At 41.8% G+C, this 27,857-nt stretch overlaps 1 protein-coding gene across 10 annotated transcripts in view; it reads right to left on the bottom strand.

The window, feature by feature from the left end:
* The window catches only part of Plcb4 (phospholipase C beta 4), a 358,529-nt gene that overhangs the window by 206,284 nt on the left and 124,388 nt on the right, over positions 1 to 27,857 (bottom strand). For all 10 annotated transcript variants that reach the window (XM_075962284.1, XM_075962287.1, XM_075962283.1 and 7 more), the window contains one exon: positions 1,929 to 1,987. The gene's annotated coding sequence lies outside the window, so the exon portion shown is untranslated. The remainder of the gene's footprint in view (positions 1 to 1,928; positions 1,988 to 27,857) is intronic.

Genomic DNA, 27,857 nt, shown 5'->3' with positions numbered 1-27,857 from the left:
TAGCTCTGGCTGCCCTGGAACTCACTTTGTAGACCAGGCTGGCCTCAAGCTCACAGACATCTTCTTGCCTCTGCCTCCCAAGTGCTAGGCTTAAAGGAGTGCACCACTACACCTGGCAAGATCATTCACTATTTTTCAGAGCATCATAATTCATAAGATGTAACACTGAGTGGTGCTTAAGTGAGACCAAATGCTTTTCTTTTTAGGAGTTCCTGGAGGGAAGTCGAAAAGAACTCTCGTCTGCACTTAAGGGCGAGAGAAACACAAGGATGTCAGCTGACAACCAGGGAGTCAAGTCCAACCAGGGGCTGTGGGGATGGGGAGGGATAAGCCTCATGAGATATCTGCTGTCCTAAAGCCTAGAGCCAACGAAAGTCTGCATCTCATCAAATGTCAAACACAGACCATGTGACGCTGAAGCATTCCTCCTTGAACCCAAAACAAGGAACAAACCAATCTCCCATTCTGGTGCTGTTGTGACTCTTGATGCTAGTTATTTCTATTCATTAAACTCTAATGCCTTCATCCAGACAATATATATACATATTTGTTTGTGTGTGTATGTGTGTGTGTGTGTGTGTGTGTGTGTGTGTGTGTGTGTGTGTGTGTGTGAGAGAGAGAGAGAGAGAGAGAGAGAGAGAGAGAGAGAGAGAGAGAAAATGAGCAGAAACGTGGCCCATCTATGGATACGGTAACTGAAGTATGGGAAGAGTAGACAGCCCAGAAAGATAAAATGCAAACAGAATAGAAAGCAAACGGTGTACCTAGGCTGATACAAAGTCTCCAAAATTACTCAGCATCCTGAACTGGACTGTGCCTACCAAGACAAGCTTATGAGTCACCCTTTAGGGGTGGTAAAATATAGTACACTGGACTGAAAATGGATAGGAACATTCAATAATAAATCTACTTTCTTGATACTCTTATGTCATTAAAGAATTGTCATTTGGAGATGGGTCAAGTTATGCAATTCTTCCTTCCCCTCACACAGAGGCCGGAAGAAAATCAGCCAGGGTCAGTGCCGGGAGATAATGACACATCTGGCCTGGGGTGCAGTCTCCTGAAAAAGACTGTTACTGAAGCGTGGGACTCTGCGTGCACCTGTCATGAGGACAAGGGGAGACACTGGTTCATGGGAATCACTGAAAAGTGACTTCGTGCCTCTTAAAGGATGTGGTAACAGCAATTAAAACACAGCCATTTGACGACGGCAGTCTCTCATCTCAGCTGGGACTGGGTCCTCTTACAAAGCACCGACAGTGTCCATTTATAAAGAAAACCAATGGGTTATACGAAGATAATTCTGGTGACTTGGGCATCCCCTGAAGGATTGACAGTAAAGACAGAGGGGTGTACAAGGAACTGACTGGCATCACTCCCGCAGGAAGATGACCCAAAATAAAAGCTTCTCACTGGTGAGCAAGGAGGGCTGTGATTTTTGATGATGGTGGAAATTTTCTAAACAGAACCTGGACCAGATGTAAAGTTACACAGCTGTCCCCTCAATGCTTTCTAAAGTTAGGCAGCAAGCTGGCCGGTGGTGGCGCACGCCTTTAATCCCAGCACTCAGGAGGCAGAGGCAGGCGGATCTCTGTGAGTTCGAGGCCAGCCTGGTCTACAAGAGCTAGTTCCAGGACAGGAACCAAAAAAAGCTACGGAGAAACCCTGTCTCGAAAAATTAAAAAAAAATAAATAAATAAATTTAGGCAGCACTGTCACAAGCAACAAGAATACAGTAAGGGGCTGAGTCAGTCGCCTAATTAGTGAGGCAAAACCCAGAAAATCCCGCTTGCCTCTCCACCAGGCCAAGGAAAACAGTCCCGCACCAATTTTAAGAGACACTGGATGAAAAGATTTGTCTCACGGATCTCAAACTCCAAATGCCACCAGTACAATTCGTCCCCATGAGTTCCAGGGTGGGTACTCACCGGGCAGCTGGGAACAACAGCAAGGGGCGTCTACCTGGTCAAACCCTGTGCGCAGTTCCCTGCAAAGAAAGCAGCCACAGACAAAGCAAAAGTCAGTATGAGGTTCCTTCAGAGTTCTCTCATAGGTAAGCAGCCTTTGGTTTCACAATCAGAATCCAGTTCATATTTCTTAAAGCACATCGGCAGGCTGCATTAAATTACTAATGACAGTAGATCTAGACAATAAAGGTTTCAAGTGATCAGGTCAGAAACAGTCACTGCTACATGCTGCGTGGTTTTCCACATGCTCTGCAATGGTACTATCTCCCACCAAGTCCTTAATTTAGTAAACCAATTAAGCAGCAACTGAACAACAGAGCTATCAAAGATCTTCACAAATAATTGGATTGTCTTTTCCTGATTAATAGGAAAATGACCTCAGATGACCTGTAACTGCAAGGAACCTTTCAAATGTCCTTGGATGAACTGTCATTGGAAGAAATGTTTCCAGGTACTACAGTGCTGAGCGGAACAGATTTGCAGGGGAACTGGATTTACAGATTTACAGTGAACTGCACCTAGAAGCAAAGAGTCGACTTTCTCTGCTCCTATATTTTCTTTATTGATAGGCTGTTTCCATCAAGCCCGGGTTTGATGCTCGGGTTTTGGTTCAGCTAGAGTTTAATCTTAAGACCTTTCCAGTTTGTAGCAGGAAATTTTCAGGTGGTATCAGAAGCACATGGGAGTAAGACGAACTCCTGGGCACATGGGAGGCAGGTAGAGGAATGAAAACAATAGTGTCTATGACTGTGGATGGATGGAGTGTCTACAGCAGGGAGGAAGGGACAGCAATAAAGGCTGTGTCGCGATACAGAAACAAATCTAGAAAAACAGCTGTGGATATAAATCCACAGGTCACAGGATTCATTTCAGGAGAGTGAAACAGCGCAGTGCACTTGTGACCCCACTTTGTTTAAATAAACGTCCCCGGTCCATATGCAAATGCCTGGACAAGAGCATTATCTGAACCCATGACGAGAACCTGAACCTGAAACAGTGGAATGGAAGGGAAAATAGAGAAAGGGGGAGAAGGGGGAGACAGGAGAATGGGCCTTTGGTTTAAATCTATTATTAAACTACTGTATGTTATTTTTACCAGAAGACACGCTACTTTTAAAGGTGAAATTCACAAACTATGAAATTCACCCCAAACTATACATGGAAACATTCCATTTGGATGTAATGTATAGAGTTTAGAAGGTGGAGCACTGTATGCATCGAATTTATTGACTCAGTGAATATCCACTAGAAGCCATACTGTAAGGATGAATTGAATCATGATGGTACTGGAGTCATTTGGGAGGAGGAAACCTCAAGTGAGAAAATACCCTCACCAGATCACCCTATGGGAAAGACTGTGGTGCGTTTTCTTGATTGATAATAAATGTGGAAAGACCCAGCTCACTGTGGGTGGTGGCTCACTGGGTGCCATAAGAAAACAGGCTGAGCAAGACATAGAGAGCAAAAGAACCCTTCCATGGCCTCAGCGTCAGTTCTTGCCTCCAGGTTCCTGTCCTGGGTGCCTGTACAACTGAGTGATGTACTGTGACACGGAAGGGGAAGCAACATAAACCCTTTCCTCCCCAAGTTGTTTAGGGTCGTGGTGTCTTAGCACAACAATGGAAGCCCTAACTAAAGTAAAGACACAGAACTCACACAGAAATTCCGAAGTGGTGTGCTACGACTATTCCGATTTTGTACGACAAAACTACGAAGAAGAGATACTAAAGCCTCCCACAGATGCCAGGCACTAGACAACACTGGCTGTGTTGATACATGGCACCCGGATCAGGGTTAAGCTTGATGGTGCTACCTCCTTTATGGAATGTGTTGTATTTTTTGTATTACATGTATGTTTGTAATTGCATATGAACACTAGACTGTAGCTGCCAGGAGGATGCGGATTATGTGTGTACTGAAAAGCACCGTCTAGATCCCCTGCACTTAGCACAGGCTCTGGCATTTAAAAGGAGCTCAGGGGCAGGAGGGAGGAACCTCTGTTGAATGAAATAAATAATGAAGTGGTCCCCCCAGAGCTGAGACACTAAACTTCTTGGGACTATGAAACAAGCCTAGGTCCAAGGAAACTCATCAATTAATTTCCCTGCCAGATCTATCATTCTGCAAACAAAGACTAACAGACTAGACATGCCGTTTTCCACTTTTCCTCTGTTTCCCCTAGGACCCCAGCAGAGCAGGCATCCCAGGAGAAAAGCATTGTCTTAAAAACCTTACAGACCAGCTCATCACAGCCGTTCCGACACTGGCATACGGTGGCCATGTTATGGTCTGGGAGTGATAGCCCACTGGTCAGCTTTCTCGTTCAGGGAGTATAAATCTGGGTACTGAAGGGTTAAATGTGGTCTCTAGAAAAGGAAGTGCTATCAATGTGATGGGGGGTGTGTGTAGAGGAACAGATATCAGCACTGTCTGTGTGTCCTCACTCTGTGGTTCAGTCTTTCAAAAAAGAAAAAATATGTTTTCCTATAATGTAAGAAGTAACTTAATGGTTAAATAAAATGCCCAAATCTCAATATCGTAATGATGCTAATAGAACAAAACCTGATATACATCAAATACTCAATGAGAAGTAACAAAAACAAGGAAACTCACGGGAAAAACAAGGAAGGTGGCCTGCTACCTAACACCACATACCAGACACTAAGTCCGTCACAGACAGAAAACTATAGCCCCTTCCTACTGCTTACCTCCAGGTCCCCACTCTCCTGGACCCTTGTGCCAAGTCCACGTCATCACTGAACCCTGGAATTAGGGATCTCCAAATGCAGGTTTATATCTTCAGCAAGGTTTATGAGCATGAAGGAAGGAAGGACTCTGCCTTCCCACTCCGCCTATCCTGTTGCCACCATGCAACGAATGTCTACCCAGAGAGCCTCTAGCCTTCCAAATGTCCCTCCCGAAGTCTAAAACCACCAGTCTGAGGAAACCTCCTAAATGCTACAAAGAAGCTTAATAGCCCCTGCATCAGCCATTGGCAGTGGCTAAGCACATTGAAGTATGAAACTGGGGATTCTTCGTAGGGGCTGTGGGAGGCATTTCATGGATGTTTGTTCTTTGTAACTTGAAATCATTCTAGGAGCTTCGTATCAGAAACATAGATTTTTTTTTTTGGCAGATTTCCTTCATGTATTCATTTTCTTTGGCTTCTTACCAAATTTTCACAAACACAGTGACTTAAAACACATTTATTAATTCCTGGTTTGGTCAGTCAGAAGCTGGCACACCATTATAGGGCTATGTGTTTGGTGTCTAACTAAGTTGGTATCCTGCTTCCTTCCTTTCCAGAGGCTCTGACCAGTAATCTAATCTGCCGCCCCCCCCCCCCTGTGTGTGTGTGTGTGTGTGTGCGCGCGCGCGTGCGTGCGCGCGTGTGTGCTCTAAAACCAATGGGCCAAGACATACTCCCCAAGTCTGTGAGTCAAAGGTGTGGAATTACAGCACTGCACCTATGCCTATCAGACATCTACTATCTGTGTACCTCAAGCCATGGTAGAAAGTGATGCCACAAGGAAAGGTAACTGGCTGTCTTAGTCATGACATTGCCGTCATGAAACACATTGACCAAAAGCAGTTTGGGGTGGGTGGGGAGATTATTTCTTTCAGAGTTCCATATGACAGAGCGTGGGCAGGAACTCATGCAGGGCAGAAACCTGGAGGCAGGAGCTGATGCAAATGCCAACCACGGCGGGGTGCTGCTTCCTGGCTTGTTCTCTGCAGCTTGCTCAGCCTGCTTCCTTACAGAACCCAGGATCACCAGCCCAGACACATCACCACCTAATAAATGTGCAGGGCCCTTTCCCGCTGATCACAGATAAACTGTTCAAAGTTGAAGCCGGGTCTGATCTTTAACCATCTTCCCATTCCTCTCCCAGGAACAACGCCAACCCGAAGAATACACTAATGTACCAAGTTCTAAACCTATATAAGACATTGCTCTCCTTTATCGTAGATGTTAAGAAATTAGACGCTAAGAAAATTGACATTCTTTCAGAGAAGCATGTGAACACATACAAAAAGATAAAGAAAACAACACGAAAATACAAAGGAAAAAAGACATCCAGAAGATGTGTGCAGAGGGAAATATATATTTGTTCTATTAACACATAGAGTCCAAAGAACAACATGGGCTTTTTTTTTAATTACATGAGATTATAAACTAATTCAGCTACTCTTTCATTCAACTAAGCTGGTTAGTGGAAATTTCACAGAGACAACACATATGCCACTACAACAATAAAGTAAAAGTATAAAAATGTTTAAAAATATTTTTCACATATCCATTAGCCCTTAGCATGTTGAGTATTTAAAATATACTTATTCTATTTTATTTTATGTGTGAGAATATATATGCACATATACATATATACATACATACATACATACATACACACACACACATACACACACATATATATGCATTCAGGAGCCCTTGGAGGTTAGATTAGACTTTGGCTATCTTGACACTGGAGTTGTAGATAGTTGAGAGCTGATACGTAGGTGCTGGGAATTGAACCTGCATCCTGTGGAAATGAAGCAACTGCTTTTAACTACTGAGCTATCTCTCCTAATTTTGCTTCAAATTTTCTTCAAATCCTCATCCATTATGGCCTCGGGCAGAATGGATAAACTGTAAATAAATGAACACAGTAAAATCTAGCCCTGCAGGAAGGCAGAAAAAAGCCTTTGGGTTCTTTTGCCATTACAGAAAAGATCGTGGACTTCCTTAAGGTACAGACAAAGAAGACTCCCAGTTCAGTAATCTCAAACCTTTATCCATTCATCACACCCAGCCCCAATGAGAACAGCATGGCTGGGTACCACAGACGCCAAGGAAGCTCACCAACCTCAGCAGCTCAGAGGTAGCACTGAGTCACCACAGGATCCGTGAAGAGAAGCACAACATTAAATCAGAACATTTGCATTCAAGGTGGATGTCATCTGGGTGACTCACTTCCCCCCTAGGCCAGGCAAGTCTGTGTGTCGGGTGGCATTGACTCAGGGACAGTAACCAAGGACCATTAGCATCCAGAGGCCCTCTGGACACAGGTAGTGAGAGCTAGAACTATACGTTAGTTGGGCATCTTCAGTTTCTACTCTCTAATCCCAGTTCCTGTGTTTTATTGGCTATTAGTAGAAATCCGAAAAACACAAGTTTATTTTGTCAGAGAACTCTCGCTTTCACCTGATGTGCTATTGGTTTTCTGTGGTTTGGGTTTTCACGGGGTCCCTAGCTATATAATTTGACTTCAAATCCCATGCAATGCAGCACAGCATTCACGTCTGTCTGAGGTGACATATAAATGAAGCGTTCCCGGCTTCCCGTGATCCTCAGTGAACCCCACAGAAGATTCCAGCAGGGTCTCAGTTTCACAAGCCTGGATGCTTGCCAACCCAGGTAATTATTCTCTGCCTACCTAATTTCCCCAGGCAATTTTAATTGAAAATGGTATTATCTTTTATCCGTTGCTCAGTTCTAATCTGCTCTGCAGCGTCCCTGTGTCCTGCTTCTTGCTTTCACCATAAGCTCACTGAGCTGATCTCTTTTTGAAGCTTGAGTTGAAAAAAAAAAAACAGTTTCTTAAGTTCCCAAGGGCGGGGGGAGGAGAGAGATTCTGTGATATATATGAGCCATTTAATTAGTCTCAAAATATTCTGCTGAATACCACTGGCATGCGGTATAAAATATCCCTTCCTGCTAACCTTATGAAATTTCTTTTGTGGACAGAAACCTAAAGCTTTTCTTTCTGAAACACACACATATAAACACACGCACACACAGGCTAGAGACAGAGATTGGGAAGGACGCTGGCACGATTTTATTCTCTTAAAACGATTGTCAAAGCCCTATTCATCTCCAGATAACCTGCTTAGCAATTAGCAAAACAAAAACATATCTCCTAGAATAGGAATGCCGGAACAACATTGAAAGTTGCAATAGAAACATGAATTTTGGATGGCTTCCAATGGCCATGCTCTGAAACCAGCGCTGTCCAGCCGACCCAGGGAAGACCACAAAGGCAAGTAACACATGTAATGTTAAGCTTTCCAACATCGCCATACAAATGTACAAAGAAGATGGAATACCACTCAGCGTCAAAACAAAGAGCTGTTGAATAACAACAACTAGGGTGAAGGCTAGGGGGTGATGCAAGAGAAGCTAACCACAAAAGAACATACATCACATAACTCCATGTATAGGACAAACTTGAAATAACCTCAAAAGAATATACAATATATAATTCCATGTATATGACAAACTTAAAATAACATAAATTATTCAGATGAAGCACAAATTAGTAGTTCTTCTTGAGAAAGCGAAGAGAGAAATGGAGCTGGCTACTGACCCTAGGAAATGACAGCACCAGAGACGTACACAACGGAAGTCCTCAGGGCTCTGTCTGCATTGGTAGCCCAGGGATCTGCACAGGTGCTTCAGCTATACTGAACACACGCACGTATAACTGTGAAATCTGATGAGCTCGAACAATTCTCTAAATTTCACAATTGCGATTCTGTTCTGTGATTTTTAAGGCTATCACCAACGGGGGGAACTAGAAAAGACTGGGAAGAGAAGATGAAGGCCGAGGCTCTAGGGCGAAGCACTTGCTTTACACACTCAAGGCACGCTCAAAGTCTGAGGTTTAACCTCCAGTCATGCAAAACAAGAAAGGCTAAAGAAAATGAGTTCAATTTCTAGAACAGATTATAAGTAAGCCACTAGCTGCCAAACATTTTCACATAATCAGTGCACATGGAACTGATGTAAAAATGAAGACAGTTTACTGTTGGTTTCGAGGCATTCCAAGCTTTTGGACTTTATGTGCTATCTCTCAGTTCAAATTACCCATATTTGGAATGATCAGTGATCACATGTGACTTGGCTTCCAGTACTGAGCAGCAGGGCACCCACTCCTCAAAGCCCTCCAGTGGCACATCATCTGTCCCATGACACATCTTTCTTTCTGGAAGTCTCTTGCAGAAACGCTTCATGATGAAACCTTAAAGCCTGGATAGTCACCAGAAAGTGTGATGACGTCCAAGAGAATAACAGGGGCAGTGTCAACTTTAATCTGCACTGGGTTGTAGTTTCGGTGCTTTATCTTTTGTTTTTTTTTCTCTTTCTTTCTTTCTTTCTTTCTTTCTTTCTTTTTTTTTTTTTGGTTCTTTTAAAGGGAACTAATTTCTAGTCTCTTTAGAAACATCACACTAGTAAGAGTTTCAGGAACTACGGTATGTTAACTGGGCTCAATGACTGTGATTTTTAACTTGCCAAGCCCTCTGTCACTGTGTGGAGCCTTTCCCCTTGCTCTCCCATTCCCCCCGCCCCCACTGTAGTGCCCAAAGATAGGAATTACTGACACAAAAGAGCCTTGGAACTGACACAGTCACTGGGGAAAAAGAAACAAGGGATCGAGTATATGATAGAAGCTCTGAAAAATATATAGAATTAGGCCAAATCTCCTGGGAGCTGAAAAGTAAAACAGGAAGCAACCAGGTCTGAGCCAGAAGCTCCAGGGCTCAATCTCAAATGACCAGAGTACTCACCATCCCCCTGGCAAGAGAGAATGGAATGAGAAAACATTATTCCCAAACAGAGCCTTGGGGAGCAGAAAGGGAAAGGGTTTGGGAGTCAGAGTGAGCTATCTCTGAGAATACAAGTCAATTAACTTCTCCTGGACCTAGTTTCCTTGTTTGCAAAGCAGCAAAATTATCTCCCCAACTCACTGTTGTAAAGTTAAGTGGAATAGTACACAAGACAGGCCTATCAAATGCCTGCTGCCTGGAGAGGGCATTCGATTACAGTCCTCCCCCACTCCTTTATTTCTGCTGTCAAATCACTACGAGAACGGAGAAAATGATCTGTGTAAATTAAACTAAAAATAGTACCATGGGAAACTCAAGAGCTATGGCTCCAGAAGAGCGCCAGAGAGAAAGAACCATCTCACTGCTTCCTGTACTGATTCCCCCTCCTATAGGCTGCTAGGAAACGGGTTTCACCATCAATCTAAGTTTACGGGGTTCTTCATTCAGGGGCAGAGAGGAAGCATATGAAACACCTGAGGATATGATACAAAATCAGCTAGAAACACAGGAAATACAAAATCATGGCCTCGAGATTCTTTATGGACACATTCTTCACAAGCAAAAACTGTCTTCCATCCTGAGAGAAATACAGAGTTCGGCGGAGCTTATACCAGGTTTCTTTTTTTTTTCCTATTTAAACTTGGATTGGTATTTATATGATTTGTTTGGCTTTGCGTTTTTGCCACACACTCTTAACCATCTGTGTCATGAGAAAGCGTATCATGAGTTGGTCTATTGGATCCCAATGATAATTTGTTTTTTACTGATGCACTTGACTACTTTAAACTTCTCAAAGCAGAGAACACAGCTAGTAGTATGAGACCATCAAAAGAGGTACCACACTGAAAAGAAGGGCCTAAAGGTGTAAATAGATAGCAGTCAGTTCTTATTTTATTCCCTATCCACCATGTTGGTCTTGGTAGGAACTTAAGTAGCTGGTTTAGGTATGATTCAAACATATAAAAGCCCTAGTCTTTATTAGCATCATTTCTGCTGATAGAAACTGGTCAGCTTCAGGTGATATGAAACAGCTTCTAGGACAGCATGGGAAAGATTCCATTGCTGCTGCTTCTGACACCAAGTAAGCAGCTCAAGATGCTACAAGTAATACCTGAAGCAGGATAAAGTCACTATAGGAAACCACAGCAACTGAAATCAAATGAAATGGCGAAGCACTTAGATGTTCTCATCCACGAGGGACATTCAGGGCTCACCAAAGTCTAGATTCTGAATAAGAGTATTAATGATAAAGATAATAAATTCAAGAAAATTATTATTGTGTATTCATATGATAAAATTCATTCTTTCTAGTATAGTTCTTCAGTTTTTATTGAATATATATATAACTCATATAACACTCAACTAAGTAACAAAACAATTCGTCTCCTGCCCAAACAACTTCATGTTGCTCCTTTGTGTCCCATTCACCACCCTAATTTCCACACAACCATCAGTTGCTGTCTCTTCCTGATGTAAATCCGTCGAGACTAATTCAAGGATCTTTCACCCAGCACAACACACTGGTAAGTGGTGAATAAGAGAATGTATTCATCAACAGTTGATTCTTCTGCAAAGTAGATAACTTATTGCATTGTATAAAGAACAGCTTTATTATTCCAAAGATATCTAAGGTGTTCATACTTTCTGATGCTCATAAAGCAACTAATACTAATTTAAGTAAAAGATTTGGGGATAAACACATATCCATCGCATTTAAATAAATACCCATAAGTGGCTCTTCTGGATTAGATGCCCAGATGTGTAACCACGAGAAACCACTAAAGTATTTTCCAAAGTAGTTGTACTATTTTGAATCCCCCAACAATGTGTTCTGTATCACCTCCCACTGAGTACTACTACTCTGTGAGATGTACAGTTCCTTCATATTTTTATTATGGTATATATGAAGAATCAGAGATGTCTATATAGTAAAGGGCTTACTGCACAATCATGAGGTCCTGAGTTCAGATCTTAAGCAGTCATGTGAAAACAGGTGTGGTGGCATGTGTCTATAATCCCATTCCTAAGAAATGGAAGAAAGTAGATCTAAGAGACTTGCAGGCTAGACACCCTGAGAGAAGAATGAATTCCAAGTGTTGTATAGACCTGAAGGTCTACTAAGAGAACGTTATTTCTTCCTAGTCAAAAGAATAAGTCTGCATCTGGATAGAGACTAACATTACAGTTGGGCTGGCTAGGCACCTGACCAAGGGACCACACATCATAAAGGCAGATTCACTTACCACAGTGCTAAAGAGATGGGAGGAATAATTATCCCTTGAATGGAAAAAACATATTTTTTTCCTTCAGAGAAAACTAACTTCTGTGCAGTTGCTAAAGAGCTGTGCAACTTGGAGTAGCTGCCAAGATTTACAGCTTTCCTATCCTGTGACTTTTCTTTTAAACTCTAATTAAATTCTTCCCAAGCTTCCTTCTAAGCCCATTCTTGGGTATTAAAACACTGAATGAGAACCTAAGTTTCCCTAATAACATGTAGTACCCCAGATGGAGCTCCACAAAATTTCTGGTGAGACAGGTATACGGAGAGTCGTCTCAGAAAAAGAGGGTAAAAGGGAATAGAAGAAGACACTCGTTGTCTGGTGCCACTGGTAAATGCGCGCGCACACACACACACACACACACACACACACACACACACACACACCGTACATACACATACACCAAGAATAGACATATGATCACCTGACATGGTGTCATCATTGAGATCTACCCTATTTCAGAGTGCTCCATTTTTAAATCACTAATGTAGTCTATCTCAAGCACAGACCTGAGTAAATCCACACAGCTGCAATACAGAGATGGCCTGGCACTAGGAGAAAAATCATTTCTACGACTTTCCATATGTCCACTCATATCTAGAGGTACCAATCACAAAATCTTATATCATATGAAATAACTCTAATACAGTCAAAATCATTAGCATAGTGAACCAATACCTATGTAATAGTATACTATACACAAGACACGGTTCATCATATGAAGCAGTTTTCTAAGTACACTAATAATTTAAACTTAACACAAAGAATTATCTGGTATTTTATAAATATGAGATGCAAAATTACTCCAACCAGCAACAGTATATTTACAAAAATTAATAATTTGATTGCAAATTTCCAGCAAGTTCTCGACCCCTGTTCTGACACATTTTATACTTTAAATTAAGAACACCAAATGTATGACTTAAGAGTGTTTAACTATGCCTGATTCACTACCGCTCTGTGGAGATAGTGTCTCATTTTCTGCCACTAAGATTAATTTATAAAATCCTTATCTGCTCTGTGGATGGAACAGGAAATTAAATGCTTTTCCATGAAAAACAATTATTAAATTCGCCCAACAAATATTTATTGTGCTCCTAGCAAGCTAAAAGGAGAGTTAGTGACTATTATTATAATATAAGTAGGGCCCCCGGGATGGTACTGAGGACACAGTGACATCTGCGCAAAAACCTGAGAGAAGGACAGGAATGCATTTCATAAAAATAAGGAAGAGGGCTTCATAAGACAGTTCAGCAGGTGCAAGGGTCTTGAGGGCACTGTGCGTGGTGAACAGATCAACAAAGAAAGACATAAAAACAGAATGGTTAAAGCCAAATCATGGACAGGTGGTCACTGTCTCTAGTGATTGAATAGGAAGCCATACATATTTTCAACAGTACAGTTAGATGATCTGACCTATGGTTGGAAGGACTTAGCTTGAGAATGACCGTAGCACAGAAATCAGCTACTACGGAAACCCAGATGAGTCAACAGCGTGGCTTGGTCAGTGGTAGTCAAAGCCTATTATCTAAAAATCTGTAGGTTTAGTACACAGAATGAATGGCGACATCAGGACTGTTTCCTGGACTAAATTAGGAATATAAGAAACTGAAACTACTTCAAAGCTAAAAAGTAGCAACAAAAAAGTTGAAGAGGCTACATCCACTTAGTCTGAGAGGCAATTAATGATTGAATGTGGTTCTTGAAGAAGTGGGAATACAGAGGCTATCTCAATGAAGGGCAGCTGATCCTTGAAGAATGAAGATGTAAGATAAGAAGCCAGACAGTCACTTTCAATAGCTAACACTTGGAACATTTGCTGTATATCAAGGAGAAAGAGAGTTCTGCATAAAGATCAAAATCACGATGTCCTTTCCTCTCCTCTGCCCTTAATGACTTTGGTTCAATAATACTCCCTATGGACTGCAGTAGACTGAGCTTGACAGGAATTACCCAGATGAATGAGTTAACAATGGATAAATAGCCCGATTGAAATGTAAATAGGTGAAGATTAATGCAGTCAAGAACATGAAGAGATAAGACATAAAATAAGGAAAATAATTTCAAAAGTTTCATACACTGTATAAATTGTTTGAAGTAACAAAAAATATGTAAGAGCTACACTTCCAAATACAAATTTTTATTCTTTTCTCTCAAAAAGTTAAGGCTGTTGCCAAGATTAAAACCATTCTTCGTGGAGCCAGAGGGGTAGCTCAGTGATCACGGATGAACTTCCGTAACAGCAACCCTGTGAGGCAGCTCACAACTGACTGTAACTCCAGATTTGACATCTCTGGCTTCTGTGGGCCATACACTCGTGAGATGTGGGCTGTCCTTCTGTATATGTGTTGCTTTATTGGTTGATGAATAAAACTGTTTTGGCCAATGGCTTAGCAGAGAGAAGTCAGGCAGGAAATCCAAACAGAGATAAAGAGAGAGTGGACGGAGCCAAAGAGACACCATGTAGCTGCTGAAGGACACAGATGCTGGACTGAACCTACTGGTAGGCCACAGCCTGATAGAAATGGATTAATTCAAGATGTAAAAAATAGCAAAGAATACAACTAAGCAATTGGTCAATTAGTATTGTAATGAATACAGTTTCTGTGTGATTTTTTTGGGTCTTGGCGGCTAGGAAATGAACGAGCAGTCTCCACCTACACTCGTGTTGCACATGCCCACACATAGACACGCAAATAATTTGAAAAGTAAAAATATTAATAGTTAATAACATTTTTATCAAGTTAAGTTAGTGCTTCAAGGTAGTAAATTAAATAATGCTTGAAACAAAATCCATATTATTTTGAGGGGCCAGAGAAACCATAATTATCAATGACACTGAATAACTTCTCTTCATTGTTTAAAATTTTCCATACAGTATATTTGACCATATAATTCTCCCCTCTCAGTTCTTCACTGATTCCCACTCACCCACCCACCCATCAACTTAATGTTCTTTCTCTCTTTCTTTGAAAAACAAAACAGAGGGGCTGGAATGTAGCTCAGTGGTAGAACACTTGCCTAGCACGTACAAGGTCCTGAGTTTGAGCTGAGTCTAGGAAGAAAGAATTTGAGCAAAGGCAGAGGCAGGCAAACCTCTGAGTTTGAGGCCAGCCTGTTCTATAGAGTGAGTTCTGGATGGCCAGAGCTAGACAAAGAAACCTTGTCTTGGGAAAACACACACACACATACACAGAGAGAGAGAGAGAGAGAGAGAGAGAGAGAGAGAGAGAGAGAGAGAGAGAGAGGGAGGGAGGGAGGGAGGGAGGGAGGGAGGGAGGGAGGGAGGGAGGGAGGGAGAGAGAGAGAGAGAGAGAGAGAGAGAGAGAGAGAGAGAGAGAGAGAGAGAGAACTCAGGCCTGCCCTGGAGTGTGGCAGGATTCTCATTCCATTGACGAAAACTGGTTTTCATTATCTCAGCAGCTGGTAATTGCAAATAGCTGTGGGTATTTTGGCTGGCTTGAACTGCTACAGGGACTTATGCATGCTTTCACAGCCTCCATGAGTTTATCTATGCATCAGCCTTGTTGTGCCTGGAAAACACTGTTTCCTTGAAGCCATCCACTACCTCTGGCTCTTAAAAAGTCTTTCCAGCTCCACTTCCATTTAGAGTTTAAGTGCTCCAAAGTCTCTAACTCTGAGTATATCATCTAGTTGTAGATCTCTATGTTGATTACTATCTGCTACAAAAAGTTTTTCTGTTGAGAGGGGAATGATCTATGGGTATAGCAGTATGTCATTAGTGGTCATTGTATCGCTATGTTCCTTTCACAGGAAAATACTAGTAGTTTTTCCTCTAGGGCCCATAACCTCCCTCTTTCTTGGACTCATTAACAGTACTAGGATGGGAACCCATTTCTTGGAGTAGTTTTAAATTTTTATCAAAAAGTGGTTGGTTGGTTACTTTCATAACACTTGTACCATACTGCACAGAGGGGTAACTTCTCTTTAGACCTCTGGGTTCCTGCAGTCTGAAATCCAAGGGCAACATAATGTGGTTCCTGGGGTTGCACTAGAGATGTGACACTAAGCATGTCCATCTGAAATCAAGTATCTAAAATACTGTCCTTTAGGCTTATTCTCGAATCTCCCTTATCCAGTGTTTCTAACCCCCTTACAGTACGGCCTACGTGCTTGGTGAATGAAACCCTTGACTACTGAGGGGCTGGTGCACAGGAAAAAGGTAAGAACATACATTTTCACAATCCTCCTCCCCCCCTCCCCGCCCCGAACAGGCCCAGTTTCCTTCCTTGCTTATAATTTTGGGGTGCGACTTAAAGCACTGAAAAGAGCAAACAAAAATTCCTGCCTATCTGGGGATGTTCTAACAACATTGAGGGACTTTAACAATAAGCAGCATGGAATGAGAGGTCCACCGCATCCTCCTGTCTCACCTTCCGCCACGTCAGAGAACGAAACTGCTGTCACAGCTGAGAAGCCATGGGACGCTGAATGAGGTTCAAAATAACCTTCTATTATTTTCAAAGGTGGCCTTCAAGAAAAATAAAATGTTAACTCAGATTTTGATTTACTGGTCTAATAATTCATAGCCTGGGCTTCGATTTCAATTTATCAACACCCTGGCCCCTCTATTGCTCGTGATTAGAGTACGGTGTTAATCACTCTTATCTGTAGGACTGGGATACCAGAAGACAAATGAGCGACCAAAAATATCTCATTAATATGCCTCCTCAGCCACATGGCAGTATCCATTCCGAGTTGAAAAGCAGAACTCTGTCTAATAGCACAAAGCGCTCCAGTTATTTGCATCTTCCATGCAATCGTCCGGGAGGCTGAAGCTGCTAGCTAAATCATCTTGATCTTATTTAATTTGCCATAGTCCTTTCACATTAGTTCTGCTACAGAAATAGGACCGCAGTTTCCTTTCAATAACTCCCTGACAACTTAGAACCAGGAAGAATCAATTTACTTTGTTAACTCCACTCCATCACTGAAAGCCAGTAATTATAAACCATTTAATTAATGCAAAACCTTCTCTCTTTTATTATTATAGCAGGATAAATATTGACCAAAGGTGCAATCTGTGATTTTCCTTCTGCTTCACTGTGCTTTTATTGTATTTGTTTGGAACTAAGGCAATGTACTTTACAAACAGGCAGTCCCTAGATAAAACTTTGCTTTTTATATAATTGTCAGCAGGCACTGACCCAGAACAAAGCAATGTTATATATAACAAAAGAAACTTGAATCACTTGAGGTCTACATAGCATGCATTTTTGTTTTATGGAATATAATCTGAGAATACTGTGTTATAGGATATGGGAAGCCATATTTGAGAAACATACTTTCTCTAAGAAGATACACAGATCCAAACCAAGGTGTAGAGATTAAAAAATATATATATATCCAGGTTTATAGTATGTATATAAGGCACTTGATTCAAGTGTAAAAGTTGATTTTTCTCTCATTTTGTTTTTCCAATACTATATGAATTATTGAAATACTAAATATAACGATACCTGTTTTATGTTATTTAACTGTTAAGTCTGCTTTTAGAGCAGATTTTAGAGGCTATTTACTAGTAATTGTGCTCTGTGCACACTAATTCGCAACAGTTAAGTTTTCAAAGTAGTCAGATAAAATTGGTGGCTTGTGCATATTTTGTCTACAATGAAGAAAGGATAAATTGTGTAAGAAATAAAATATGTCAAAAATTCAAAATAAAGAGAAAGGTTTAAATAAGGTAAAACCTTGAGCCTGCACCAACACCTGTGGAGACCTACTATATCTACCAGGAGTATTCAGTCTTAAGCTCACTCGCACTGAAGGATGGCAGATCTCAAACAAGGAAGCACTCTGAAGACAGTATGAGGTTTGGTCTTTATTCCTGTTTATGACAGGTGACTTTGATAGTGTATTCTCTATAGAAAAGTCCTGAGGAGGCACCAGGGTCCTCTAAACCAATGCTAGCCAACAGAAGTATGATGTGAATCATATGCGTAAGTTTAAAAATTTTAGTTACCACATTAGAAAAAGAAAATTCTTCAAGCTCCTGGAGTAACCCAAACTCAACGCTCCTTTGATTACTTGAGCCCCAGGCATGTCACATTACTTCAGTGTGCCAAGAGTTTTGTAAATAAGTTACTTTATATCTGTGGTAAATGTTAACTTACTGCTTTTCTTAATACTTGAGAATTTTTCTTAATATCTTATATTCCCTACAACAGCTTTGCTGCTCTATCTAACTAATGAATTTCAAGTTAAAATTTAAATCAGAACAGTACCTTTAGTCTTGAAATCAGATCATGAACTACAACTCAATGTATCTTTCTGAAGTAACACCTCCACTTACCAAGATCCTAACTACTAAATGTTATGCTAGACACCACCAACCTTATAATGCTAATACGAGAAGGTGCCAATAAAACGCACAGGTCAAAGAAGTATTCTTCTTTCATGACCTTTGTTTGAATAACAATGGCCATTGCCTTTTATTTATTTATTTATTTATTTATTAAAGATTTCTGCCTCCTCCCTGCCACCGCCTCCCATTTCCCTCCCCCTCCCCCAATCAAGTCCCCCTCCCTTATCAGCCCAAAGAGCAATCAGGGTTCCCTGCCCTGTGGGAATTCCAAGGACCACCCACCTCCATCCAGTTCTAGTAAGGTGAGCATCCAAACTGCCTAGGCTCCCACAAAGCCAGTACGTGCAGTAGGATCAAAAACCCATTGCCATTGTTCTTGAGTTCTCAGTGGTCCTCATTGTCTGCTATGTTCAGCTAGTCCGGATTTATCCCATGCTTTTTCAGACTCAGTCCAGCTGGCCTTGGTGAGTTCCCGATAGAACATCCCCATTGTCTCAGTGTGTGGGTGCACCCCTCGCGGTCCTGAGTTCCTTGCTCATGCTCTCTCTTCTTCTGCTCCTGATTTGGACCTTGAGATTTCTGTCCGGTGCTCCAATGTGGGTCTCTGTCTCTGTCTCCTCTCATCGCCTGATGAAGGTTAATATTCAGGTGGATGCTTATATGTTTTTCTTTGGGTTCTCCTTCTTATTGAGCTTCTCTAGGATTGCGAATTATAGGCTCAATGTCCTTTATTTATGGCTAGAAACCAAATATGAGTGAGTACATCCCATGTTCCTCTTTTTGGGTGGGCCATTGCCTTTTTTTTCTTGAACTGGTCCCCCCAAATGCTGGATTCTAAATGCCGAATCGCTTTTTTCAACTAGGAACCCAAACAATCAAGAAAACAACAGCCACGTACTAACATGATTGCATGGAGCACAGGAAACCTTTTTCTCTATCCAGAGCTCAGCATAAATTCACAGAACAGCACCCGCATTACCCAATCCTGCAACCCAGGTGCATCTGCATAGTCAACAGTCATTTTAATTGAAAATTAGAGGCCACCCCTGTAATACTGGCCCTCCTATTTAATTCAGAGGGCACTCCGGTCCCCAAAGTCATTATTGCAAACTTGTTTCAATTGCTTTTGGACTCTGCCTACACAGAGTTATCTGTAGGGACCTTTGCTATTCCAGGCCTCTGGTCCTCTCTCAGAGTCTATCCTTAGGAGAAGAGGGCTCTGCTTGCCTCTGTAATTATCTGAATTTCTTCTGCAATTTCCTCCTGCTCATGAAGGGCATCTACTGTGTAGAACTATAACCTCTGCTTTCTACACAGTTCAACAAGGCTCAGCCACCCCCTCTACTAGATAAAGAAAACATTCAGTTTCTCAAGAACCTCCGAACTTTTGGATAAACTTTACTGAACTGTGAGTTTGAGAGGAAAAGTAGCTTTGAGTTCCTCAAAACAGAGTAGAAATGCCAGGAGCTTCTTCTTCCTTCTGCACAATGCCTACTGCTCTTGACCCTTGAAAAATAGCCTCCCTACAGACACAGAAGCTTTGTCTGCTCATGGTCACTTGTGATCCCAGCACTTGAGAGGCAGGATCAGGGTCATTTTCATCTACTTACCAAGTTTGACGCCAGTCTGAGAATAAGACTATACCTCAAGAAATCATAAGGGGAAGGAACAAGAAAGGAAAAGGGAAATGGAGGAAAATAGAAAAGAAATTAAGAAAATGCTTGTCTGCATTAGAAATACATTTATCTAATTTTATCTTTAAAAAAAAACATTAATCTCCTTGACTTCCAAAGCAGCCAATCTTTCCTTCAAGACAATTATATAACCACAGTCCAAGGAGATGATCCGAAAACAAGTTTCCTAAGACAATACTAGGTGAGGTTCTCCAGAGAAACAGAACCAATAAAATATATACATCTGTGGGTAAAGAGGAGGGGCAGAGAGAGAAAGAGAAACAGACAGAATCCGAGAGACAGAGACTGGCTGACTTCTGTGGTTATGGATAAGGAAGTCCCAGTCTGTCTGCTGCAAACTGATAAACCAGACATCTTAGTGATGTGATCTGAACCACGTTCAGAGACGTTAGATCCAGGGCAGCTATCTGAAAGCCCAGGAATTGTGTCCAGGAATCCAACGTCGGGGAAAATGTGATATCTCAGCTCACATAGACATGGTTTACCCTCCTTCCACCCTTTTGTTCTTCGCTGGCCCTCAATGTGGATAATGTGTGTGTATGAAGGTGAAGATGAGAGTCAGGACTTGGCCACCTGATCACATGCGAATTGCCTCCAGAAACAATTTCACCAGCACACCCAGAAACAATGTTTTGTCAACTTGTGGTCAATCTATAAACCAGTTATGGTAGGTAGCAAATGAAGTTAAGCACCAGAGACCTGGTTCCTTTTGTTAGTTTTCTTTTTATGTATATGAATGTTCTATTTGCATATAAGTCCTTAATCCAGAAGACAGAATCAGATACATATAAGGATGTTTATGAGTCACCATGTGGTTGCTGCAAGTTGAACTCAGGACTTATGAAATAGCAGCCAGTGCTCTTAACCACTGAGCCATCTCTCCAGCCCCGACTTGGCACGTTTTTAAAGGCACCCTCAGACCAGATGCATTAGCACAATCCAGAAGACTGTTAGAATGTGGTGTCTGAAAAGACTGGTCTCCAGAGGTTCGTGTCCGAGCACAAGACACACGTGGCTTTAAAAATAATCAGGTAGTTGATGGAAACAGCAATTTTTCATTCAACTGTCACTTTGCTGAGAGTGATATTTTAATTTTAAATCATTTTTAGCATAAAACTGGTATATTAGTTCTGTTTCTAATGCTGTGAAAAAACACCATAACCAAAGCAACGTATGGAAAAAAGGTTTGTTTGGAATTTATAATTCCAGAGAGACAGGAATCTGTCGCCATCACATTGGGGAAGTACAGCAGCAGGCAGGCAGGCATAGTGGCCTGGAGCAGCAAGCTGAGAGCTAAGCCCTCTGCCAGTGACACACTCCTCCAATGAGGCCACAGCTGCTAAGCTTCCCCAGACAGTTCCTCCAACTGGACAGCAAGTATTCAAATGCCCGGGACTATGGGGAACAGTTCACTGAAACCATCACAAATAGAATGAAACCGAAAGGTTTCCAGGAAAAAAGCAATTGTTTTGATGTGGTCCTAGGAGCCTGTTGTCACTTCACTTAGTGAAGTGGAGGCTCAGAATTTCCCGAGGTTACGCTGCGGAGGAGGTCCCACAGCAAGGCCCTGAGTGAACACAAGGATCACGCATGAAGCAATCGCCCAATGAGCAAGCAGCGAAAATCACCTTGACTTAATCAGCCCAACACACATTCCTTTATGGTCACTGAAGTGTTAAAGAGTCTTTCAGGAGACATGGACTTCTTAAATTACTGAATTGGCTTGAAATGAGAAAAAATTAATACAGGTTAATTTTAAAGCTTTTTAAAACTGTAACAGGAAAAAAATCCAGTTTTCCTGAATTTACCATTCAGCAGTCTTTTTGGACGGAAAATACATTTATAAAATATCAATATTTTAATCGAAGCACCTATATATTGATTGGACAAAACTGAGTCACTTTGTCACTGGAGTCATTTCATCATTAAACAATACTTTTGCATTGCTGTGCCATCAAATAAGAAAGAATCGTGTTTGTTTCTAATGCAGAAGGCTTCTGCTCCTTCACAATCCCAAATGAAGCAGATGTTTTCTCCATTTTTATTACATTTTTATTAAACCGTGTGAATGCATGCTGGGAAGAAGGGATTATGTGGAGATCAAAGAGCTCAGTTTTCTCCCTCCAATATGCGGTCCCGAGGATGAGCACAGGGCCTGGCTTCATGACACTACCTTTTCCCGCCATCTCGGGGATGACAGCAATTCCTTTATGCGTGCATTTGTTGACCACATGAAGAAACACCAGGTGAGCCATGGATGAACACGTGCAACAACCACAACACACAGCTGCCACTTAGGAGAAAGGGTCCTGTGTGAGGATGAGCAGACACTGCTCTCTACACGTTAAAAAAGGATGTGATTTTCCTTTTGGAACTTTTGGAACTCTGATGGTTAGAGATGAGTCCAGGTGAAACTGTACTCCACTAACAAGAGGGGGCCAAGAGTGACAGCAAATGATCAAATTGTTTCTAAGAACGAATACTTCAGAGGATCACAAACTATCTCTGTCTTTGTCTAGTCTACTCTACTTGGTTTCCGAAGCATATTTTCTTGCAGAATGTGTAGATCTGTTTTTTTAAATTATGCATGTCTGTGTATATGTGCATATGCATCTTTGTCTGTATGTATAGAATCTGAGCCTTATGCACTCTCTATTCTACGGAGCTACACTCCCCAACCTGCTTCCGATCCTTGAGAGAAGACACGAGTATCTGCTTACGTGTCAGCTCTTTGAAAAGGCCTCACCTATCAACTTAACTAAGCTGGGAGACCCCAACTTCTGCCACTCTTCCTTGCCTCACCATTGGCACATGCTAACTTCACACTCACTCATGACTTTTGAGTGGACATGCTTGGAGTCTTGTCAAAGGTCCAGAACCTGTGCTCTTTCTTAAACAGGAGAGTGAGCTTCAAATGGCCCTGAGATGCTCTCCCCCCAAATTGACTGAGTCAATAGAGAATCAAGCTCATGCAGTCATGTGAGGCAGTTCTAACAAGTACTTCACATACCTCCCTAAGATCCTCAATGGGATTGGGCCCTAGCCACATATAGTGCTAATTTCTATAAATTATATTATATTAATTATATATATAATTACTCTCCAACAGCATTTCCTAACATTGTCATCATTGGAAAATAAGTATCTTGCCTTGGGCTGTGCTGCACAGGAAAAGGAGATTAAAATGCACCTTTTCCACCTCCTTACAGACTTACCACATGACAGTCGAGAAATATTTGTTACCAGAATAAAGGAGCAGAGTTAACTTTCAGCTGGACAATGCTGCTGATCAAGCACATCGTGTCTAACCAAAAGCTTATTTTAGATGCTATTTGCAACTCTTGCTGCCAGCTAGAGCAAAGACATGGGGAGAGAGGTCTGGGATCCACTCAACCTCATTTTGAAAAAAACAATGGCCATTCCTAGTTATTCCTCTTCTGCTGACATCCAGAGTGGAAACTCCACTTGGAAATAACTTCCTTCTTTGAGGTCAATGATTGATCTCACCTTAAACTTAGCGTATCATTAAAAATAATATTTCTCTCATATGCCCCCTGGATGCAAAAGACTAATACTTCTCTTGACTTCTCCTAGCTACTCTGACATCTGTAGCTGGAACTGCTAGCTCTTTCTATTAGGATTAGCTCATTTGTATGGTCCAGTTTTTACTAAAAATACTGTTCACAGGGGTGCCTGTGTTATTAACAATTTCACAATGGTGACAGAAGAGTGTGAAGTCAACCACAGGGCCCCTCTATGGTCAGGATGTTGCTAAGTTGCACAGGTCACATACCCATGAAGTTGGCACTGGAAAAAAATCATCAAGGATGAACTACCAAAGACCTCCAAAAACATTATGGTTGGCATCGATCATTTTTAGAGAACAGAGACAGTAGTGTCTTCTTTAGCATAGGCTATGACATCATAAGGTTATGACTGGGTACAGCATAAGAGCAGAGAGACTGCAGGCAGTTCTTCACAGCCTCTTGGCTTCTATCACCTTCCCAAACACCCACAGAGTCCTTCATGGTGCCCAGCTCCCAGTGCATCCTCAATGGCTCACTCTGCTGATTCTACAGTGGCAGTTACCTTACTGAGTAACACAGGTTAGGCACACAATTACATAACTCAAAGAGACAGAGAATGTACTTCCAGATCGGGGAGAATATCAAAAGTGTCAAGATCTATTTCAAGGGAACATATTCATGGTAACGACTCAGCGGTCTGGTAAGGGATAGCTAAAACTCAGAAGAGACTGACATATAAATCAAAGAACAAGATGGACAGCCAGTATCACCCCAAATTCCAAAGATTTTATTGTTTGAAGGAGCTACACACAGACCTGACTACCACAGGAAAAGAATTTAGCATCACCTGGACCTGGATCTTCATTCATGCAGCGAGAACCAGAAAAAGCAATTCGCAGTTGTGGGTTGTGAAGTGTGTTCCCAAACAGAAATCACCACAGAACTCTGACTTGCCAGAAAACAGAAGAAAGGCACAAGGCCTACAACATTAAAGGAGGAATATAAAGTGTGCGTGCGATAGAAATCCTCGGCAGGGCAGTAAGAAGCATGGGGCAGAGATCCTGCTGTGGCTGCTCAGTGCTACCCAAAGAGAGTGCAGGGCTGTGTATGGGGAGTGGTAAGTTTCCCGATTTGGCTGGAACAAGGGTCATAGTGGCAAGAAGTGAGCAAATGGGTGGCTGTGGCCAGAGCACAGGCATTTACACACCTGATTCAAGTGCTTCAGGATTGACCTAAAAGGACAGGCAGAGGCTGGAATTAAATGCTCAGAGGCAGCGGGGCTTCGTTGGTTTGTCTGGGTCATCCTACCCTTCCTTAGTAGGCAGAGTAGCCAAAGATGATTTAAGTAAGCAGGCTTAAACAAGAAGCATAACAACCGCATTATCCTAAGTAGGAGAAAGGACCTAGAGAAAATGACCAAGAGAACAGTCTGCAGAAGGCTTGGCCATCTGTGGGAAAGGAAAGGGAGGCAGTGGTTCATCTGGCGTAGGAAAAGTGCTGGGGCTTTCCCATACTCAGAGGGCTCAAAAATGGTCGGTCAGGGAAGCCGCAGAAGTGCGCCCAGTGGATGCCATGACCTCCGGGGCTATTCAAGCCTCTCCATAAAAATTACAATGCCCAACATTTTTTATTGGGTTTATCAGTTAGTTTCAGACAAGTGGAATCAAAGGTGCACGATTATTTTTCTACAAATGTCAGAGTGGCCCTTTCCTGCAAAGAGCCTCACCCCAATTAAAAAAAGTCTCAAACGCAAATGGGGGTTTCTGGAATAGGTTGGCAGAGGTTAATCTGTCATTTACAGAACAAAACAACCGGAATAGGTTATGACAAATAGGCTTTAAAAAAAAACTTGATTTTTACTCTTACCTCATGATCAGATGTGTAAAATGTGAGGTCTGAATCCAAGATATTATCAAATGGCTTTAAGATGCGTTAAATCTGATCTTTTAACAATAGGTACTTGAGGTCAATGGACAATAGAGGTCCATCCATCTGTGCCCTGTACAGTAGCATTTACCCAACAGACATCTGCTGAGCTCCTAGTGTGCCCTGGGTTCTACTAAAGAGCACGGAGCATACCCAGTATAAAATACAACTGTCCCACTGCCGTGCTTATAGTTTAAATGGAGGAGACAGAGTTAATATGAAACAAAAAGTAATTAGTAAATTGAAAGCTGACAAGGGTTATATTAAAAAAAATTTAAGTAGAAGACAGGGCAAAATGGTTATAAGGAGAAGATTGCCATTAAGCAAAGGTTTGGAGGTGAAGTTATTAGCCATGTCTGTGAGTGCAGGAAGAGAGAGGATTCCTAGAAGAGCCAAGGCAGAGACCCTGAGGTCACAGCACACCAGGGTCTTCCAGAAACAGAAAAGAAGTTATTTTGAGACGAGGAGAACAGGGCAACAATGAAATGAGAGGGTTGGTGCAGAGAATTGAGCTTGTGTGTAGACAGTGCTAGCAGCGGAACCTAGAGTACCACACAGGCTAGGCAAGGGCTCTGCTGCTACTACACCACTCAAGCTCTCGATTTAGAGTGAAAGCAAAACGAGAGGCTACAGAATAGGTTATAAGGAACAGGTGGTTCTGAGTGCTAAATCGGGAATAGGTTGCAGCCAGGGAACCTAGAATACAGACCATAATTTGGATAAAAGAGAGCAGAGAACCCCATGCAGACCAAAGTGATGGCAGGAGAAGGTGGGTGCATTTGAGAGCAAAATGAACAAAATTAACAACCGCATGCATGGTGTGAGGAAAAGGCAGGAGTTATGAACAATTCACAGAGCAACACTGGAGCATAAAATTTTGCTAAATTTCAATAAAATTACAAAACGTAACTTTTCTAGAACGTGTTACCAGCCAGCCAAACACTGGATTTCTCTTTGACACCTACTATTAAGAGGAAATACATCCCAGGAGATTTATCCACAAAGAGCTGAGGACCACAGCCTGCAAGTTGCATGTATGTGAGGTTCTGCGCCTGCGGCAAATGCGGAGTATTATGCAACAAGAGCAAGCATACACAAAGTAAGACAGGCAACCGCAAAAACACTTCACTTACTAATAGAGGCTGAACCTGTAGCGCTACACTCTGTATGCATCAGGAAATACATACAGTAACTGGCACACACAGATCAGCGGCAATACTTTATTTCTTTAAAAGTCAACTTGTGGTTCTCAACCAATACTTTTCTGCCTTTCTGGTTCTCAGCTGTGGACTTTTTTTTTCTGAAATAGAATGGCAGCTTACAACCCTCATCAGATAGTTTCTTTTGAAATGTCAAAACATAATATGAAATAAATGGTAATAGTAGTGTTGTTGCTCTAATCATTTATGGGACTAAAGAATCCATAGTGACCTCCCAAATATAGCATCTTCAAAGGCATCATGGAGTCTTTGTCCATCTTGCTGGTGGTGCTTCTCTTAGAACAATTAAGGGGGGGGGGAGCTTTATAAGATGAAGGAAACTGCCCTGCGATGGTGCAGCACACCTTTAATCCCAGCATTCAGGAGGCAGAGGCAGGCGAAACTTTCTGGTTTCCAGAACAGCCAGGACTACACAGTGAAACCCTGTCTCTAAAGACCAAAAACAAACAAACAAACAAACAAATGAAGTAAAACTGCCTTGAGTTAAACGGAGCTAAAGGAAACAACCAACTGTAATGAAATAGAAAGTTCCAATAAAACCATCCGAAAGGAACATATAAAGGCGAGTCCCTTCGCAATCTCTGCAGTCATGGCAATGACAGTGTGGCAGCCTGCAGCGTAGAACTGCTTTCAGCACGAGAGCACGTGGGACAGGATGTTTCTCACTTCAACTGCACTGCTCCTTTGAAACCTCCCAAATTCTGGTACACTCTGGTGGTTTTAGATATTTTTTAGGTAATGTTGCCTCTTTTAAAGAAAATTCAGAAATAGAAAATGTGAACTTGCAAAAATGATGGAAAAGGGAAGGTAGTTTATATGGAGGCAGATCGTTGGCTTTACAGTTATATACAACAGACTTGGTTTGGTCATTTTCTAAATAGATTTAACAGCTGTGTGTATGTGTACAATGTATGCACATCCACAGGTATGTGTGCATATGCTGCCCACTTTAATTTCTGAGTTCTCGGTGAACTGGGAACTTGCTGGTTCTTCTAGATTGGTGGGCCAGTAAATCCTGGAATCCTGCTGTCTCCACCTCCCCACCACTGGGATTAGGGACATGCACCAACATACCTGGCTTTCCACAGGGGAAACAGACATCAGAACTCAGGTCATTGGGCTTGGTTGGAAAGCATGTCACCAAATAAGGTATCTTGCCAGCCCTAATTTAATAGCTTTTATTAGAGGAACTCACTTACCTCCAGTGAGATTAAAGGTACATATATGTACACACATATGTGTGCATGCACACACACACACATGCATGCACACACAGGCACAGAAACATATGAATGATTAGCCACGAAGTTATTA

The sequence above is a fragment of the Microtus pennsylvanicus genome, chromosome 2 (assembly GCF_037038515.1).
Source record: "Microtus pennsylvanicus isolate mMicPen1 chromosome 2, mMicPen1.hap1, whole genome shotgun sequence".
Taxonomy (NCBI): domain Eukaryota; kingdom Metazoa; phylum Chordata; class Mammalia; order Rodentia; family Cricetidae; genus Microtus; species Microtus pennsylvanicus.
This window is presented reverse-complemented; position numbering and strand designations above follow the sequence as displayed.